Below are 20,617 nucleotides of genomic sequence, written 5' to 3'. Positions count from 1 at the left end.
CTCGGGGTATCACAAAACCCCAGCTGGGATTCATTGCTCTGCCAATAGGCTATAAAATATTCAATGGCACTGGCTCCTCTCTGCTGCCTTTGTAGGAAATTAAGGTTTCAGACTGACTCACCCAAGGAGCTTTGGCAGAGAGAAGCTTCTCCCTATTTTCTAGCAATGGAGCTTACCTGGAATACTAGGGGGTCCAGGGTCTTGAGTTAAGTTCCTTGGCTTGCTTAGAATTCTTTGACTACCCACTTCCTATAGTGGTCTATCTTATCCTTAGGCAGGTAAGTTTCAATGTACACAGCCAGCACACTGAATTTAGTATTTAATTTATATTTCTTTTTTTTTTAATAGTGTTTAACAAGTTTAGTCATGCTTCAATCAGTTCCTCTTCCCAGCTCATTCCAAACTTTTCTGTCCTCATTGTGACCTCCTTCCCTTTGCCCCTCCCTATACTCCCAGCCCTGGCTTCACTTCCTTCCATTCCCAAGCTTGACTCATTCACTAATCTTGAAATTCTCCACAAATACCTTTGTCCTCTTCCCAGTTGTCTTGCAAAGTCCTATGTACGTGTTCCATATGCCATGTCTGGCACTATCCATGTCCTGCTGAACACTCTGGAGGAAGGCAGGAAACCTGATGGCGTGTGCTAAATAAAAATTTATGCTATCTAGTTTTAATTGAAGCCCTGCCCACTGCACGGCACTGATTGACTGGCTAATATGGCCTTCTCAAAAGCCTTTTCCTTTCTCCTCAAACTTCCTAAACTACCTTGTTTACTCCTCTCAGCAGAAGAACTCACCTCCTACTTTTACTAACAATATAGGGAACTGCTATCTAGGGCTCCCTCCCCATTCTCTCCTATACCCATCTTCATTCTCCTTTATCCTCTCTTCTTTTGCTTCAGTCTCTAAGACAAGAAGTGGCCCTTCTCCTTGCCATGGACAACTCCTTCACCTGTGATCTATCTATCTATCTATCTGTCTGTCTGTCTGTCTGTCTGTATGTATGTATGTATGTATGTATGCACGTGCATATATAGATAGATATTTAATTTAGTTTAATCAGCCTTAAAGCCACCTTGTCACCCTCTCACTCCAAACCCCTCTCTTCCCAGTTGAAAACACAAGAAAAACAAAGCCCATTACAAATGTGTATCATCAATCAAAACAAACCCCAACATTGGCCATGTCTAAGATAAATATTTCCCTTGCAGCGGCTAGGTGGCACAGTGAATAGAGAACCGGCCTTGGAATCAGGAGGACCTGAGTTCAAATGCAGCCTCAGACCCCTGACACACTTACTAGCCATGTGACTTTAGGCAAGTCAACCCCAATTGCCCTCCAAAAAGAAAAAAAAAATTCCCTCATTCTGCATTCTGAATCCTTTGCCTCTCTATCAGGAGGTGGGTAGCATGTTTCATCATCAGCCCTCTGAAATCACTATTTGTCATCACATTGCTTAAAGTTCAGCACAATAATATTCATCACATATATATATATATATATATTACAAATAGTTCACTTTCCAATTTGTGTTTGCTCCCTCACATTTCCATTTTTTACCCCTTCAGAGAGAGCTATAAATATTTTTGTACATCCTTAGTTTGTTTTGCTTAAGACTAAAACCTTCCTTAATCTACTCTCTCTCTAAATCCCTCTCCTCCTTTCTCCCCTTTCCTTCCTATTTCCCCTTTAAGTGAAATGTATTTCTATACCTTAATTCTAAGTGTATGTGTACTGTCCCTTATTTTAACCAGTTCATATGAGAGGGGGGGTTTAAGTATTTGCTATTTCCTCCCCCTCTTTGCTTGTATATAAGTCTACTGGTACACCTTGATTCTGTGAGATAATTTTCCCTTTGCCTCCTTTCCCTTCCCACCCCACCCCCCAGTGCATCCTTCTGCTCCTCTTTTTCAATTCTTCTCTTAAGATGATCAAAATATAATAGAATGACTGCCAGGCCTTGTCCAACCAAACTCTCTCTACTATCCTGATGATAGGGTCCTGAAGAAACAAATTTATCATCTCCTCATATTTGAATGTAAACAATTTATCTTTGTTTAGTCCTTTATCATTGTTCATTCATGGTTACCTTTTTATGTTTTCAGACTCACAAATCTACATAGCCAGCCCTCATATTTCTCCTTAGTTCAAGTCTTATAGTACAATTTCCCTTATGGACATCTCTACCTGGACATCCTATAGATATCTCACACTCAACATGTCCAAAACCAATTTTGTTATATTTCCTCAAATCCTTCCTCCAATCTCCTTTATTCTCTTTAGGGTATGTAATGGCAAGCAAAGTAGTACTTTGCTGCTTGTTTAACTGTTCCAGTGCCTGTAAGACTCATCTTTGATCGTATCAAAAGTCTTCATTGGAAACAGTATACATAGTGTTGTCTTTAATGGACCTAAGGGAGTTTGAAGACCTTCCCTGCCCTTAATAGGCCTAACATAATCACAAGAAGCCTGTAGTGGGAGGAGCTTGCTGAAAGCACAGAACAGGAAGGGTGAAAGAGGAAGGTGCAGATCAGAGAAAAACTTGAGCAGAGCTGGGAGCAGGCAGAACTGAGAGAGAGAATGCTTGTGATACCAGTGCTCTATTGATCTATATTATTTTCTGAGGAAGAAAATGCTTGTGATGTTAGCCCTTTGCAGCACTCTGTTATATGTCAGACAAAAGCTTTGTCTGTTGTTCTGTCAGACAGAAGCCTTGTCTGTTGTTCTGTCAGACTGAAGCACCCTGTCTATTGTTCTTAGACAGAAGTCCTGAAAGAGGACTTTACTGAACTGTTGCTACAGAAGTCCCGAAAGAGGACTTTACTGTTGATTTTTGTTTGATTTCTCAGACAGAAGCCTTGTTTGTTGATTTGTGTTACTCTATCAGACAGAAAGTGAATTCAGATGATAGTACTGGTAATGTATATAAATATCATTGTAGATCGGTTAATTTTAATGTGTGTAAATATTGTTGTAGCCCCATTAAGCTTTGTTTTCCTAGAAACAGAAGCCACAAAGAGCTTGGAGTGGAGCTCTCCCCATGAGCTGAGATATGAACCAGAAGTAGAGAGCTGTCTACATATGAATCCTGGCAACAGATGGGAGAGCCACTTACATGCGAGTCCAGGCAAGATACAGGTGAATCCAGGCAAGAGCTTGAAGTGGTCAGTCCATGGAAGAGGAGCCATGGGGTTTGGAAATTAGCCTTGAGTTAAGATGAAAGAAGACTTTACTTTGGTACTCTGTATCGACTGAGGAGATTGTAACTTACTGTGACCTAGGAGTGCATGTTTAAGACTATGTGGCCACCTTAGTAATAAGTTGTTATGTTATATTGTTGTGAATGTTGTGCTTTAGCTTCTCAAATGTTATGCTTTAGTTTATTGCTGAATAAATAGAGAGTTCACTATACTATGTGAGTAGATCTTTAAAATTATTCATAGCAGCAGTCCTTGGGAAAGCTGTCCATGATTGGCTTTAGAGGGTATCACCATTCTTCCAGTCTCCCAATATTGTAATACTGAAGTGATTCTGGTCTATTGTCACTCTTACTCCCCATATCCAATGAGCTGTCAAGTCTTATAGATTCTACCTCTATATTGTCTACAGAATTTTTCCACCTGTCCCCTTATATCCATTTATATAGACTCTATTTCAGTTCAAGCTTTCACCACACCTTACCTAGAGTATTCTGTTAAACTCTTAATTGGTCTCCTTGCTTCTCTTCTCCCCTCTCCTTGACTCCAATTCATCCACCATAGAGATATTTTTAAAGCAGATTTGATTGTATCATTCTCCAACTCAAAAATTTTCAATGACTCCCTATGGCCTCCAAGATAAAATACAAATGCCTCCTAGCTTTAAATGTCCTTCATAATCTAACTCTCATCTATCTTCCCACTTCTGTTTCATTTTACCTCCTTTCATTCATTCTCCATTCCAGTGAATTTGGTTTATTTGATACATGTATCATTACCTCTCCAACTTCTGAGATCTCAATACAAGTAGTCTCCTGTGTCTAGAACACCTCTGCCTCTTAGAATTCTTAGCCTCCTTCAAGACATGAAATGTCTGCTACCGTCTTCCCAAAGTCTTACCTTATTCTCCCTGTAGTTAACAATCTGTCTCTGTCTCCTTACTTCTGTCTCTGTCTCTCTCTCTCTGTCTCTCTCTCTCTACACACACACACACACACACACACACACACACACACACACACACACACACACACTAAATAGGTCAGCCAACAAGATCTCAGCTAAGCTAATATTACTCAGACAACAGACATAAAGTTCATTATCAGGCCTATACTTGAATCCTTTATAGTCTGTTAGGATCTGTCTAACTGACACTTGGCTGGCAAAACCTCCAAGAACCCAAGGTTACCTTTATAGAGAGAGGAATTAATCAGGACACCCCCTGAATAACTGATTTCTCCCCAGTCCAGTTGATGATATCACAGAATACAAAGGACAGGTAATAGAGACAAGGCCGAGATCTTAAAAGAGGTTTTGACATTTTTTTAAACTATTTTATAGAGTGTGAAGTTCTTCAAACTTGATAGAATTAAAGGGCAGCTAGCCACTGGATGGCCAAAGACTCAAATACATCATTTGTCTTCCTTTAAAATGCAAAACATACTTTCTACACCAGTCAACCAAGGAAAGATAATGGAGTAGTTTTGTAAATACAGAAAGAAAATGAGTCTTAAACATCAGGAGTTGAGCTGCAGAAAGGAACAGGTCCAGAGAGCCCAGTTGATCAACCTGATCAATAGAGATGCTGTCCCTAGACAGGTCAGCATGAGGATACCATAGAAAGGAAGACTATCAGGGCCCTACAATGCTAGAAGGATGAGTTGCTTGGGCCATCTGTGTTTTCTATGTGTGTGCCTCTCTACTACTATTTTATATGTACACCCATTTTTGTGTGAATATTTGTGGGATAATGTACCCCAGGTTTATAAAAGGAATGTTTCTGTGGTTATTGTTTTCACTATGCCATTGGATTGAATGCCTTTATCAAGAGCTATATCAAGTGGTTGACTATTAAAGGTAAACATATCACTGTGGGCTCATGAGTTATAGTTTTAGGATTACACACACACAGAGTACCTTAAATCAGGAAGTAATCTCCCAGGGGAACTCAACCTACAAGTAAGAGCTGGAGGATGGACCAAGGCAGGTGCTATAGCTGCATAACACAATAATGAATTGATGTAAATCTCTAGGGAAATCTCATAAAATTTTGTCAGGAACCCATGTTAATTTTATTTCTAATATTCCTATAATTTCCATTTCCCCAATCAGTTTCTTCTTTGTTGATCAGAATCACAATCAAAATCAGTTTCCTTAAGTGTATCCTCTGCCTTTTAAAGTAGGAAATTATTAGCAAGCAATTCAAGGAATTGTAAAATGCTCTGTTTTTGGCATAGAGAAACCACCAGCAAATATCTAAATCACTCAAGTTCCCCATTACAACTATAACCAGTCTCCATGCCAGCTTGGCATCTACATTAAGAACTAAACATTCAATTCATCCTTCTGACTAGGTGGTCTATAATATAATCCCACCATGCTATCTTTTTTTGTCTCTTCTTCCTTTTGTGCTAAGATATGGTCTCCATCATTCTTTTTGCCTTAGATGATAGATATTCTAAAATCAGTCATTAAAGAAACAAAGAAAAATGAAGTTTTCTTAATAAACAATGCCACACTGCTTCCACTTTTATTTAATCTTTCTGAACTGAGAGTATACCTTCTGTTACATTCTAGTAATGGATCACATTCCATTATATCTCAATGATATCCATCGAGTCGCATTTCCCTTCTGGTATTGAGATCTCTCACTCATTTTCTTTATTATCCATATTTTCAGCATTGGCATAAAAACAATGGAGACCAGGAGGGTCATTCCTTTTTGCTGATTATTTTCTTCTGCCTTTTAAAAAAATTCTCCCAACATAATTCTTCCTATGTCACGTGTCACTCTTTAGTACTACTTGCTTGTAGGTAATCATTTCCCTCCTCTTTCATTTTTTATTTAAAACCCTCTGGATCAAATCAACAAGTCTCCAGGCAAATGCATTCTTTCTGGTCCAGATTACATGGACTTTGTTCCCAGTCAAAAGTCCATTATTACTTTATCTTAACTTCTGATCTAGAAAATCAAATTCCATACTCTTACACCACCTTTTTACCAGTGTACTTCTTACACCAGCTGTTCACTGCCCATATACCCCTGTCTGATCTAACCATCAATCACTAGCAAAGATGAAAATACCACCTGTTGAAATTCTTCAGTTCTCTGCCCAGGACTTTGTAATCCTTTAAAATACATTGCTTATGTTCTCTCATTCCCACATTTACCAGCAAAAGTGAGTATTAATTATCAGACATTACATTTTTCAGGAAGTTCTCCACCTCATTTCAGATGTATGAAGATGGCTCAGCTCTAAGTTAACTATGGTTTTCAGTCAACTTAAAGCTGTCTCAGTACACTGTATTTGGAAGTCTCCAACTATGATGACACATCTTTTGTTCCAAGCTAAGAAGTATCTAATAACAGGTATCTTTGTTATTAATGAACTCCTTGAAAGGGTGTGCTGGTAAATGTTTAACAATCAGCTCTCTTCCTCCCCCTTCCCTAAAATGTACATGGCAGGCTTCAGGTTTAATCTGAATCATTAATATTTTCTTCATCATATTATTAACCAATGAACAAAACAATAAATCAAGCTCTAATTTGTATCATTTGCCAATTTCAAAGGTATAAATGCTCACACCGAAAGTTTAACAATGGGATAAGCAGGTATGAGCTGGCTCCAGCAAACCACTACCTCCCAGGATCCTTTCCCTTTGGAGACTACTTCTTCCTCAGAACTTCAATATGTCTCCCACAACCACCTCAAAGAATCATATTCCTATTATAAAACTCTATGGATTCAAGAGTCTTCCTTCTTCTGTGATGGATCACTGAACATATAAATAAACTATTAACATTAATGGGATATGATTTTTATAATGTTAAATAATGCCTCATTGTCTAATAGAACTTTCTAAGATAATAAAGATTATGGCTAAAAGAAAAAAAATATGCAACTTACTTAGACTTTCAAAATATGTCTGATAAAGTTCCAAATGAAAAAACTGAGAAGCTGTGGGACTCAGAGCAATAAAATTGTCTTAAATTTGAAATGAGGCTGGAGACTTGGAACAAAAGGTAGGAAGCCTTCTTGTGGTGAATTTTAAACTGCACCTTACCTCAGTACTTCAGGGACCTGAGATTTCATTCATACTTCCTCCACTGGCATCTATTACCATCCCTCCATAATCCAGAAGACGGTCATCAGGTGCTGCTGAGGTCAAAAAAAATGAATCATATATTTGTACATATTGCAACCTCCTCTCCCCTCCCTAGTCCCAACATTTAGAATGTATGCTTTTTTTCATCATCTTTATATTCTCAGTGCTCATCATAGTGCCTTGTCCATGGTAGGAACTTAATTAGTTGACAAATACTTATTAAATGCCTACTGTATTCCAGACACTGTAATGTGCGCTAGTAATCACTAGTAATACAGCAATCATTGATTACTATAAACCCAGTCTCAGAAACTCACTAACTGTGTGGCCCTGGACAAATCCCCTAACCTCTCTGAATCTTAGTTTCCTCATTTGTAAAATATGGATTATAACAGCACCTGCCTCACAGAGTTGTTGTGAGAATCAAATGAAATCGTATACATAAACTGCTATATAAACACTAGTTATTATTATGGTTGATTATTATTGTTATTGTTTAGTCACGTCCACCTCTTCATACACCCATTTGGGGTTTTCTTGGTAGAGATACTAGAATCGTTTGCCATTTCCTTCTCTAGCCCTTTTCACAGATGAGGAGACTAAGGCAAACAGGATCACACAGCTAGTGTGTCTGTGGTCAAATTTGAATTCAGGTCTTCCTGACTCCAGATCTGGCACTCTATTCACTGTGCCACCTAGCTGCCTTACGGTTGATGAAGAAGAGTAAAAACAGTTTAGCTTTACAACATACCTTTGTCTGAACTGACTAACCATCCAGTGATGAATCTTTCTGAATTTAGCTAAGTTGATCCTCAGACAATAGACACCCAGTGTGTCACCAGACCTGTACCCAGAGCTTGTCTGCTTCAGGAGCGACCCCACTTTATCTCTACTAGCATAGCCTATGAGAACCTGAATTCCAAGATCATGTCAACTCCACCAGGAGGAGGCACTATTATTCAGAAAATTCAATTTATTTATCATTTTTATAAATTATCAGGCAGAAGTCATGCATAATGGAATTTCTGGTTCTACAGATGACACCAAGCTTTTCTGGATGATAAATAGTGGGCCTGATAGGGATATGCTGTAGAAGATCTCATAAGGCTGTGAAAATGAGCAAAAATTAGCTGGTAAATTTAAATGTGGCGTTTATTTAGGGGAAACTACACCAAGCACTCTAAGCTGTTAGTTATATCCCAAGGAAAAAATCTAGGAAGTCACCTTCATAGACTTTTTGCTGCTGTGATAGATGTGGCCAAAAGGACTAAGAGAATGTTGACCAGCATCATGAATTTCATTGGAAACAAAAGTGAAAAACAACATTATTCTCTAGTACAAAATCATGGCTCATTCAACCATAAAACACTTCAGATAGGTCTAAGCCCTGTACTTCAAGAGACAAATAATAGAGCTGGATAAAATCAACATAAAAGCAATTAAAGTGATGAAGTGGATGGGAAAGGAAAAGGGGGAAAGAGTTTGATGTAAGAGCAAAAGAAGATTACAATTCGTCAGTCTGAAATGATTAACTCTGAAAGGGAGTATTACAAAAATCTATGAAATCTTGTAAGAGACAGCACCAGATTTTCACTCCTTCATTCCCCTCTGGGCTCCCAGTCCTGACAACAGACTTCTTTTTCCACCGTGATCCAGCAACCTTCTCACTGTAGAAGATCACTGTACCCCTTGCAGCCCCTTATTCTGATTGGTAAGTTCCATCTGTAACTTCATTTTATTTTATTTTTTGAGGCAGTCGGGGTTGTGACTTCCCTGGGGCTACACGGCTCGTAAGTGTTGAGGGCCAGATTTGAACTGAACTGAACAGATTTGAACAGTTCCTCCTGACTCCAGGGCTGGCGCTCTATAGACTGCACCATCTCACTGCCCTTAGAACTTCATTTTAAAGAAAGTACCCAAGTCAATCATGCTCACTCTCTCATTCTTTCCTAGGCTCCTTTATTGCCTCTTCAGACTTCTTTCTCCACCATGGTATGTGGGTAACTTGACCTTCCTTCCCCTTTTTTTTTAATATGTTTTCTTCCCCCATTAGAATCTAAGCTCTTTGAGGGCTTTTTTCTTTTTACAAGGCATCTTTCTTTTCACATGTATTAATACTTCTTTTATTTAGCACTGTAGCTGGTACATAGCAAGTACTTAATAAATTCTTGTTGACTTAATTAGATTTGGACTCAGAGAACCTGCATGTAAATCCCAGCTGTACCATTTACTATCTGTGTGACCATGGGAAACAATTCTGTGACTCTTGTTCCTCATCTATAAAATAAGGGGACTGGATTAAATGGCCCTTCTAGCTTTAGATTTTAGGGTCCAAAATAACAGGGTGAATATGTACCTGTTCACCGAATTCTAGAACTAGGCAAAAATACTAGATGCTTCAAAGTAAATTTAACATAAATAAAAGGAAGTTCTACCTCTCAAAGAAAATAACAAAGTTGCCAAACTGATACTCCTAAAAGGTGGTATAGGTTGAAAATATAAACACTTTCAGAAAAATTTAGATAAATTTATGGATGATAGAACCATAACAGATTTTAAAGTAAATGAGTATATATTTGAAGTATGTTTCTAATCCTTTGAAATTGATGTCAAAAAGGACAACTTAGGACCTGGGAAGAGTTTGAGGAGGAGAGTCTATGGTGATAAGTCTCCAGAAAAATCTCTTAAGGCTGTGTAAGTGGACGGAAATTGACAAATGAGAGAAGAGGGACCATCATAGATCATGGGTCTGACCCAATATGGAAGTTCTTTTGTTCTTCACGTCTTAATTCAATAAACGCCGAAGGTGAGGCATAATGGTATAGTGGGATAAGTGTGGACTTGGAAACTTGGGTTTGAACATCAGTTTCAATACTTAGATCTGTGTTCATAGACAAATCATTTAATCTTTCTGAGGCTCAATTTCCTTATCTGTAAACAATTATTAGAAGACTCTGATTTCAGTTAGCCTGGGGAACTCCTTCCCCCAATGAAGATGGTAAATTGCTTATTCCTTACTAGATAAACCATAGGGTACATAGTGGATAAGGCTTGAGATACACAGAGGTTAGGTAATTTGTCCGGGGTCACATAGCTACTAAGTGTAAGATGCAGGATTAAGTCCAGGCCTTTCTGACCCCAGAACTGATATTCTATCTAATATATTACCCTGTTTCTCACATCTGCAAAGTGGGGATAATAATATACTACCTACATCATAAGGTTTTATGAGAAAAACATCTTGAAAATAGGAAAGTGTCATATAAATGTGAATTTGTTATTTTTTCTCATATGTTGGATACCTATGTAGCTAATCCCATGAGGGCAAGTACTATGTCTTATTTAATTTTTCTATCTTTCATATAACCTAACACAGTATTTTGCACACAGAAAAAACTAAAGAAATGTTTGTTGAATGAAAGGATGATGTTAGAATTTAAACTTAGGGCAAAACAGGGCACAGTATCCCATGTCTGATCATGTTTAAAATTTTTTAAAATTATTTTTTGAAGACTGGGTCTCCCCATCTCTTAAAGGCTACAAATGTAAGGACCCAATCCTACCCCTGGGAGCTTTGACTTATCTATTTCAGACCTTGGTTGGTTAAATCTCCTTATGTAAGTTGGTAGTTGCCTGATCCTGAGGCACACTGTATTAATAAATTGAATGTGGACAACTGATCAGTACAGTTCCCAGAAGCTCAGAATTTGCAAGCTCAAGAGATCTGCTAGCCTCAGGCTCCGTGGTAGCTGGGATTACAGGCTCAGGCCACCACATGTGGCCCTAATCATTTGTTAGGTGATCTGGGGTTCCCTCTTCACTGCCACTCCCAGAAATATGAAAGTAAGGGGTTGTTCCATCAAAAGGACAAAGGCCTATATCCCAACCTCCCCACTGCTTCTCTCTGGTTCCTCTAGTAATGTCCCTTTCCCCCATGTACTCTATTGACGTCAAGCATATATTTCAGGTACCCAATTACCTTTCCTCCCAAATGAAGCAATGTGAAACTAAAATAAAACAGCGTTGCAATAGCTTAAAGGCATATCTCAAGTTACTCTGTTGACTGAACAGGACGAAAGTATTGGCTAACACCATATTATTGCAGGTGATGCTCTAGGGTTAAAGTACTAACTGGTTCCTTCCACATAGAGCCTGTCATGACTCCACTTTTATCCACAGAGTTTTCTACTTTGCCCTGACCTGTTGAGTCATGCTTCCAGTCAGGAGATTGGGAAGCTCCTTGGATGAAAGAAGACAGATGCAAACGTTGCTGCTTTTAGGAGAAGATAGGTTCTCCCCTTTTACAGCTATGAGGGTGACCAGAAAGGGGAGCAACTGACTATACTTTACATGAGGTGATAATTAACATCAGGGATGGAACCATTTCTCCTGTAGAGTTATCCTGTCAGGGGAATAAGGATAAGGGTGTATAGGGGTGCCTAGTCTAGTGACCTGATTGCTAGACTTTCATATAGTATATGTAAAGTACTTTGCCCTTCGCCAATCTTTTTTTTTCTGGAGGCAAGGCAAGGCAATTGGGTTTAAGTGACTTGCCCAAGGTCACACAGCTAGTTAAGTGTCAAGTGTCTGAGGTTGGATTTGAACTCAGGTCCTCCTGACCTCAGGGCCAGTGCTCTATTCACTGCACCACCTAGCTGCCCCAATACTTTGCCAATCTTGAAGTACTATATAAATGTCAACTCTAATCATCTAGTAATTTATGGTAACTTACTTATACCTCCTCTCTCTCTCTCTCTCTCTCTCTCTCTCTCTTTCTCTGTCTCTCTCTCCTTGTTGGTATGCACTTGTGTTTTAAAAGATGTAGCAAAAGTCCAATATCTTATACCATTTACTAAAATAAGGTCAAAATGGATACTTGACCTAAACATGAAAAGAGATATTACAAGAAAACTAGAAGAAAGTGGAACATATTACTTATCACATTTATGGATAGGCAGTCAATTTATAAATAAACAAGAAATAGAAAGCAAAGTTAGGCATAAAATGGATAATTTTGACTACATTAAATTTAAAAGTTTTATGAAAATAAAACAAATGTAGCCAAGATCAAAAGGAAAGCAGAACACTGAGGAAAATGTTTATAGATAGTTTATCAGATAAAGATTTCATATCAAAAATATATAAAGAACTTTGCTAAATCTATAAGAATACAATTCATTCCCCAACTGATAGTAAAAAAAATTGCTTTTAAAGTTAGACTGGGGATGAAAGAAACAGCCATCAGAGAGGCTAGATGTGGATGATATCCAGGGTATAGATTGATCAGAGAGCATGAAGAGGAGCAGGGAAAGGGAAAGACAAAGTGTTACCAGCTGGGAAATTGAATTCATTCTTTCTTCTATTCTGAGGCTGCCTGTGAGTGGCAAATAAAAGAAGGGAGATTCGAAATCTCAGGCCTACACTTTCTAAATCAGCCCTTTATGCTGTGACTACAAAGTCTTGGACAACGTCACATAGTACTTTGCTTTGTAATATTCAAATGCACAGTTTGTACATTTGTGTAAGTACTATATTTAACATTGTGTCTCATCACCCTACTAGACTATAAGCTCACTGAAGCCAGGAACCATGTCTTATCTAAACTTTATGTCTTTTCTAGAATCTAATACTATCTCTGTACACAGTAGGCACTAGGTTGTACAGTGGAGATAATAGCACCTCCTTTATAAGGCTATTGTGGGGGTCAAATAAAATTATATTTGTAAAGTGTTTTGCAAACCTTAAAGAGCTATATAAATATCAGCTATTATCATCATTAGTTAGATAAATGACCATCTGCGATGTCATGCAAGCAAGATGGGAGCCACTTATGTGTGCTGTATGATGAAATTGCAAGGCCAGTCACAGAGCAGGAAGGTGGATCCTTCTTACTCGTTAGCCCCTCTTAATAGCCGAAGACCCCAATGCATAGATTTAAAGACAAAACAAGAAGCTAATAATAAGAGAGCAATTGTTTTTCTTATTAAAACTCCAGAAAACCCAAAGTGAAAGAGTCAGACTTAACAGTCCATAAGGAAGTATGGAATATCAGAAACAGATAATTTAATCTGTGTAGTCTGCCACCCTGTGGAAAATGCTGGTATGTAATATGAGAGTAGCCTGTGAGTTAACACTTCACAGGTTTGGACAGACCATGCATGCAGGCCCCCACACACACCTATGGAAGACTGAACCAGCTCCCATCTTGCACACTAAATTACTCTTGGAACGCAATTGTCTGTATCCTTGGATAAAACTCAGTAAGTTGTAAATAGAGTGATTTTTTTTTTTCACTTCTGGTAGGGTCACAGAAATCTGAGTAATAGGAGATTAGCCTTAGAGACTAATAACTACTTGTATCCCAGGTCACTAACCCTGACTCACCACAGCTGGTCTTTGCAGAAAAAATGGAAGACAGCAAGTGCACAGCTGAAATATTGATTACAGGGGATATTAAAAGAACTGGAGAAAGGCCTCCAGTGCATTAAGCTCTTATAGGAAGAATTTATGGAAGGGCATATAGGCAAAGAGGAGAAACCAAGGAAAGGTTACAGGATGTATCAATGGGGGGAATATTTACATGGAGGAGATTATGGATACCCATTAGAGTGTGTGCTCCTTAAGAGTAGAAATTTTTTATTTTTATTCCTAGTGTCTGGCACAATGACACAGTAGATACTTAATAAAAACCTGTTAATCGAATGCTAAATCTATCCAAGCATCAAAGTATAAAACTCTTTATTTACATTTTAACATAGACACTCCAGCCTACCAGTCAAGTCAGGACCTACAAGCCACAATCCCTCTTTGAGAGGGAAGAGTATGAAAGATGTCGTCCTGATTGTAAATTTCAAAAACTCCAGGAAGTGTATCTTTGTTATCATCATAGTGAAACATCATCATCATCATCATCATCATCACCATCATCATCCTAGCTAACACTTATATAGCACCTACTATGTGCCTGGCACTGTACTAAGTGCTTTACAACTATTATGCCATCTGATCCTCACAACAACCTTGGGAGGTAGGTGTATTATTAGCCCCATTTTACAGATGAGGAAACTGAGGCAAACAGAGGTTAAGTGACTTACCTAAGGTTTTATAGCTAGCGAGCATTTGAACTCAGGTCTTCCTGACTCCAGGCCTAGAGTTCTATCTACTGTGACACCTAGCTGCTACATCCTTGTGACACGGACATCAGTAATTCTCTTTCCAATAACTGACTAGGAGGAGAGTATGAATATACAGCAATGGATTCCAGCAACAATAGTGCATTGATTTTTTTTTCCTCTCCTAAAATCTTGATTACCATAATTTACATATATATGTATATATATTCTCCTTCCTTACCCACAAGATAAACATGGAACATATAATTTATCATGATGTTTCAAGATAATAGGCCAGCACAAATCAAGTTTAGTATATTTCATGAAAAGTTATGCATAAACATTGTTTAATGAGGGATTTTAAAATGAAAAGTGAGTTTGAGTCAAATGATTTGAGGATTTACATGTATTTACCATCTATACATGCTACCTCCATGTTCTCACCACCCACTCGCTCTTCAATCTCTTGTAATCTGGTTTCTATCCCCATCAATACTCCAAAGTCATCAGTGAATTCTCAATTGTCAGATCCAATGGATTTTTTCCAGACCTCATCCTTCTTAACTTTTCTGAAGTATTTGAGAGTCAACCATCCCTAGTCCCTTGAAATGCCTTCCTCCCTTACTTTCCATGACACTGCCTTCTCTAAATTTACCTTCCTACTTGTTGACTCATCCTTTTCTGTCTCTTTTGCTGAATCATCATCTATGTCCTATCCCCTAAGTATAGGTATCCCCGAAGTCTCTGTCCATGGCCCTCTATTCTTATTCCCATGGCTTCAATGATCACCTCAATACTGATGAATCTTAAACTGATATTCCCACCTCAAACTACTCCCAGAATTCCAGTCTCTTATTTCCAGTTTCCTACTAAATACGTCCACATGGACTTACTACTGACATCTCAACATGTGCAAAAATGAACCTATAATTTTCTCCTAAAACCTGCCTCTTCTCCCAGTTTCTGCTGATGGAATTTTCCCCATCACTCATGTTCAGAACTTCAGTTATATTTGCTTCTTTCCCTCCCTCATCCACCACATTCAATCAACTGCCAAGTCCTGTGGATTCAACCTCAGCTATTATCTCTTATATCAGTATCAAAACTCTCCATTCATACTTCTACCACTTTAGTTCTTTTCCTCCTTACATTATAGATAGGATCATAGATCTAGAGAAGGGGTCCTTAGGCTGGGAGTCCCCAAACTTATCCTCTAATATTTTGGTAACTAGATGTCAATATAAGTTGTTTCCTTTGTAATAATGTATATTTTATTTTATGCATTTAAAATCATTATTCTGCAGAGTCCACAGGCTTTACCAGGCTGCCAAGGAGATCCAGAACACAAAAAGGGTTAAGAATCCCTGATCTAATTATGGAGAGCAATTTGCAACTATGCCCAGAGGGCTATAAAAATGGGCAGACCCTTTGACTCAGCAATACCACTTCTAGGGCTGTATCCCAAAGAGATCATTGTAATGGCAAACAAATGAATACTTAGCACCTTGTTTCGGTTATTTAATTATTTAGCACCTTGTTTCAGTTCAAGTTTCTTTGAGCCTGGCCCTGTGATTATATCAAGTCTTTGTTAAGAAACAGAACCTCTGAATTCCACAGTGGGAAGGACTTGCCAAAGACAAGACCAGGAAGGAGAAAGAGGTGGGTGGAACAGGAAGGAAGTGATGATACAAAAGAAGGAGCACAAGCTGGGACTGACTGAGCAAAACTGAGAAGGAGAACACTTGTGGTGGCTGGCACTCTGTCTGTTCTGTCTATGTTGATTTGTGTTTGTGATACTTTGTATTTCTCAGACCTTGTTTGTAAGTCTGTGTTGACTTCCACACTAATGATTTGTGTTAACTTCTAGGACCTTGTTTGTGGGTCTCTGTTGATTTCACAAGCAGATAGTGAACTGATGATGGTGCCAGCAATGTGCATGAATGTTCTTTTAGCTGTTAAGATTTGTTTTCCAGAAACAGAAACTGAGGAGGACTTGAGGTGAACTGGACACTGTGAGCTTCAATATGGAACGGGATCTGAGAGCTGCCTGCCTGTGAATCCAGGTGATAGTTGGGTGAATTCAGGCAAAAGCTGGGACCATGGAAGAGGAACCATGGAATCTGGGAGCCAGTCTAGAGCCAAGATGAAAAGACCTCTCCTTGGGTACTTACTGCTGACTGAGAAGATCATGATTTACTGTGGCCTAGGGGTGGGAGAACTTTGTACTCTATACCTTGTACCCTTAAGGATGATTGAGTTAAGGATGATTAGAAATTAGTCTCCAATCAAGAAGAAAGAAGACTTTTTGACTGAGAGATTAAGACAATGTGACCTAGGAGTGTGAGACCTTTGTACTTTGTATCCCTTAAGGAGGATTGCTCCTTAAGGATGACTGAGTTAAGGACTTACTGAATGATATATTTTGTTTAAAAGTATGTGGCCACGTTAGTGAAAAATTGTTACATTATATCACTGTAAATGCTGTACTTTGATTTCTGTGAATGTTTTGCCTTAGTTTACTGCTGAATAAATAGAGAGTTCACTATACTATGTGATCAGAATCTTAGATCTATTCATGGCAGCAGTCCTCTGGAGAGAGGTGCTCATGCTTGACTTTACAATCATAAAAACAGGAAAAGGACCCAATGTACAAAAATATATCAGCTATGTGGGTAAAAAGTGGTAGCAAAGAATTGGAGGGTAGCTAGGTGGTACAGTGAATAGAGCACTGGCCCTGGAGTCAGGAGGACCTGAGTTCAATTCTAGCCTCAGACACTTGACACATTTACTAGCTGTGTGACCTTGGGCAAGTCGCTTAACCCCAATTACCTTGCCTTCCTCCCTCAAAAAAGAAAAATAATTGAACATTAAAGGGATGCCCATCAATTGGGGAATGGCTGAACAAGTTGTGGTATATGGTTGTCATGGAATATTATGATGCTATAAGAAATGACAAGCAGGATGGTTTCAGAAAAAAAAAACCTGAGAAGACTTATATGAACCTAACGTGCATAGTGAAGTGAGCAGAGTCAGATTACTGTATACAGTAACAGCAAGATTGTTATGATGATCAGCTGTGAATGGCTTAGCTATTCTCAGCAATACAATGATACAAAAGAATTCCAAAGGAGTTATAATGAAAAATGCTATCTAGAAAAAGAATTGATGAAATTTGAATGCAGATTGAGGCATATATTTTTTGCTTTTATTTTTCTTGGGGGGTTTTTTTTGTCTATGTTCTCTTTTGTAACATGGCTAACATGAAAATATATTTGCATGACTACACATGTATAATCCATATCAAAGTGATTGCCTCTTCAAGGAAGTGGGAGCAAAAGGAATTTGAAAATCAAAAATTATTTTTAAAAAAGAATGTGAAAGATTGTTTTAATTTGTAATTGAGAAAAAAGTAAAAACTTTTTTTTGGAGGGCATTTAGGGTTAAGTAACTTGCCCAAGGTTACATGGCTAGTTTTTTGTGTGTGTGTGGGTGTTAAATGTCTGAGGCTGGAACCTAACTTGGGTCCTCCTGACTCCAGGGCTGGCACTTTACTCACTGCGCCACCTAGCCACCCCTAAAAACATTCTTTTTAAAAAAAAGAATGTCTGATCTAGAATGAGAAGAGACTTTAAAGGTCAACCGGTTCAACTCCCACATTTTACAGATGAGGAAACTGAGACCTAGAAGGGTTAAGTAGCTTGATCACAAAGATAGTAAATAGCAGGGTAAGGATCTGAACCCAGGACCTCTGATTGCAAAGCTAGTTTTTTCTACTATTTTTTTTCTACTGCCCAGCTCTGCCTCTAATAATGAAGCCAAATCAGCAAGCAGACTCTTTTCTTTGCTCCCCACTACCTTCCCTTTGCCATCCAGAAACCTCTCCTTCTTTGAGGTTCATTCCACTTACCTACATTACCCAGCCTAAATGTCACAGCTATCTATCAGCCTTTAGGGCATTCGCCTCCATTTTCAAGGACAGTACTCTTTAATTCCACCCTCAAAATGGGCCTCATTCTATAGAACTTCAATATGTCAGTTGAGGATTTCTCAAATACCCCATCTCTCAGTTAATCAGATTCAGCCTCCCATGATCTTTACCTCCATATTCACTCCAGTTCAACCACCCACTGAAATCAATCAATCGATTAACATTTACTAAGTGCCTACCATGTGGCAGATACTGTGCTAAATACTGAGGCTACAAAAAGAGGCAAAAGATAGTCCCTGTCCTCAAGAAGCTTATGGTCTAATGGGGGAGACATGTAAACAAATATATACAAAGCAAGCTATATATAGGTTAAGCAGGAAAGAATTAACAGAGGGAAGGTACCAGAATTAAGAAATAACATGTTATCTCTATGACCTTTAATTCTGAAATTCCTTTCTCTGATTATAATCTTTTAGCCTCTGCCTCACTTCTAAAATCACTCTTTTTCCTTCCTCTGACCTCCACCCTGTCTAGTTCTCCTGGCACATAACATTTGCTCTAGTTTCATATTTTTCCCTTCATATGCTTGACCATGTGGTTGACCAGTTTGATTATGTACTATCATTTAGCTTTGTATTCAATATCGCATTGTCCTGTCACCATTCATATCTTGCCAAACCCCAACCCTAGATTATCCCTACCTTTTTTTGCCGTCCCCATCCCTACTTCCATGCTACTAAGTGCCACTTTAGAAGACTGAGCCTACTACAAATTTTGGTTGTTTAATCCCATTCAACTAGGCCCCCACTGTTACATAGCAATCCTTTTATTCTGCCTTAATTGGCTCTCTATCACTCTACAGAAAATATCACATATTTTTTTCTTCTCTTTTCAAGCCCCCAATATTACTCTCTCCTTCCTTCTCAGTAGAAAACACTCCCTTCTATTCTAAGAGAAAACAGAGTCCATATACCTTGAGCTCCCTCTTCTCCCCTACTGCACACTTCAAGTCCCCTTTATAACATCACTCATTCTCTCCTCCTCTGACTTCCTTAATCATACTCCCAAATTCCCTGAGAAAAGGGTAGCCTATCTCTTTGCAGAGGCTGACCCTTCTGGTTGTGCTCTTGATTTTATTCTTTCCATCACCTTTAGAAGCATCTTCAATTTCCCCTTATTCACTGGCTCCTTTCTGCTGCCTAATGATTATGCCCATATTTTCTTCATTCTTAAAAATTTTTCACTTGCACTTACTAGCTGTGTGACCTTAGGCAAGTCACTTAACCCCAATTACCTTGCCTTCCCCTCTCCAAAAAAAAATTTTTCACTTGCCTCTACTATATAAACTGACCTTCAAGTTATCATTCAATAAGTAAAATACTGAGAAAAAAGTCATCTAAACATGTTGTGCCCATTTCTTCATACCCCACTCACTTCTCTTGCAATTTGGCTTCTAAATCCACCACTAACTTGAAACTCTTCTATCCAAGGTTACCAATAATCTCTTAACCATTAAATCTAATGAAAAGAAGTCTTTCCGACTCCCCCCAATGCCTTCTCTCTGTTGATTATTTCCTATTTATCTTGCATATAGATTGTTTGTACATAGCTGTTTATACATTGTCTCCCCCATTAGATTGTGAGGTCCTCGAAAGCTATCCCTTCCCTTTCTTTCTCAGTGCTTAATTAGCATAGTAACTGGCACATAGTCAATCCTTAATAAATTCTTATCAGCTAACTAATTGACTATTGAACTTTTCTGAATCCACATTCTACCTAATATTTCTGTAGGTTTTAACATTAACCATCCCCTTCTCCTGGATACTCTCTCCTCTCTAGGCTTCTGAGACACTGTCTCTTGGTTCTCTTCTTGCATTTCTGACTACTACTTCTCAGAGTTATCAATTCTGCCCTGCCCAATATGTATGACATGTCAACTTTAAGATGCCTACAGCAGAGGCATCAAATTCATGACCAGCTACAGTGAGCTGCCCACAAAAACTCACCAGTGTGGCCAGAACCAGAAATATTTTTTAAAATAAATCAAGAAATATTTTTAAAAATAAATTAAAATACAATACAATCTACATAATGTTAATTTGTGGTTTCTTAAATCAATGTTTGCTTGCAGAGATCCATTTCTATTTGAGTCTCATACCACTGGTCTATAGGACATCCAACTGGAGATGTCTAACAAGCAGTTGGAGATGTAAGACTGGAGGTCAGTGGAGAGGTTGAGTTGTAAAGCAGATTTGATGAGTAGATTAGAGACTT

At 38.5% G+C, this 20,617-nt stretch overlaps 1 protein-coding gene across 3 annotated transcripts in view; it reads right to left on the bottom strand.

The window, feature by feature from the left end:
- RNF144B (ring finger protein 144B) overlaps nucleotides 1-20,617 on the bottom strand; it is a 259,881-nt gene that overhangs the window by 205,596 nt on the left and 33,668 nt on the right. For 2 of the 3 annotated variants that reach the window (XM_069092484.1, XM_069092486.1), the window contains one exon: nucleotides 7,262-7,353. The gene's annotated coding sequence lies outside the window, so the exon portion shown is untranslated. Of the gene's footprint in view, nucleotides 1-7,261; nucleotides 7,357-20,617 lie in introns of all 3 variants that reach the window. The other variant, XM_069092485.1, reaches the window with a different exon arrangement.

Source organism: Petaurus breviceps, unplaced genomic scaffold (assembly GCF_028583685.1).
Source record: "Petaurus breviceps papuanus isolate PSGF00001 unplaced genomic scaffold, PetGlider_PUasm1.0 190, whole genome shotgun sequence".
NCBI lineage: Eukaryota > Metazoa > Chordata > Mammalia > Diprotodontia > Petauridae > Petaurus > Petaurus breviceps.
Note: the sequence above shows the minus strand (reverse complement) of the source record. Positions and strands in the feature narration are given on the sequence as shown.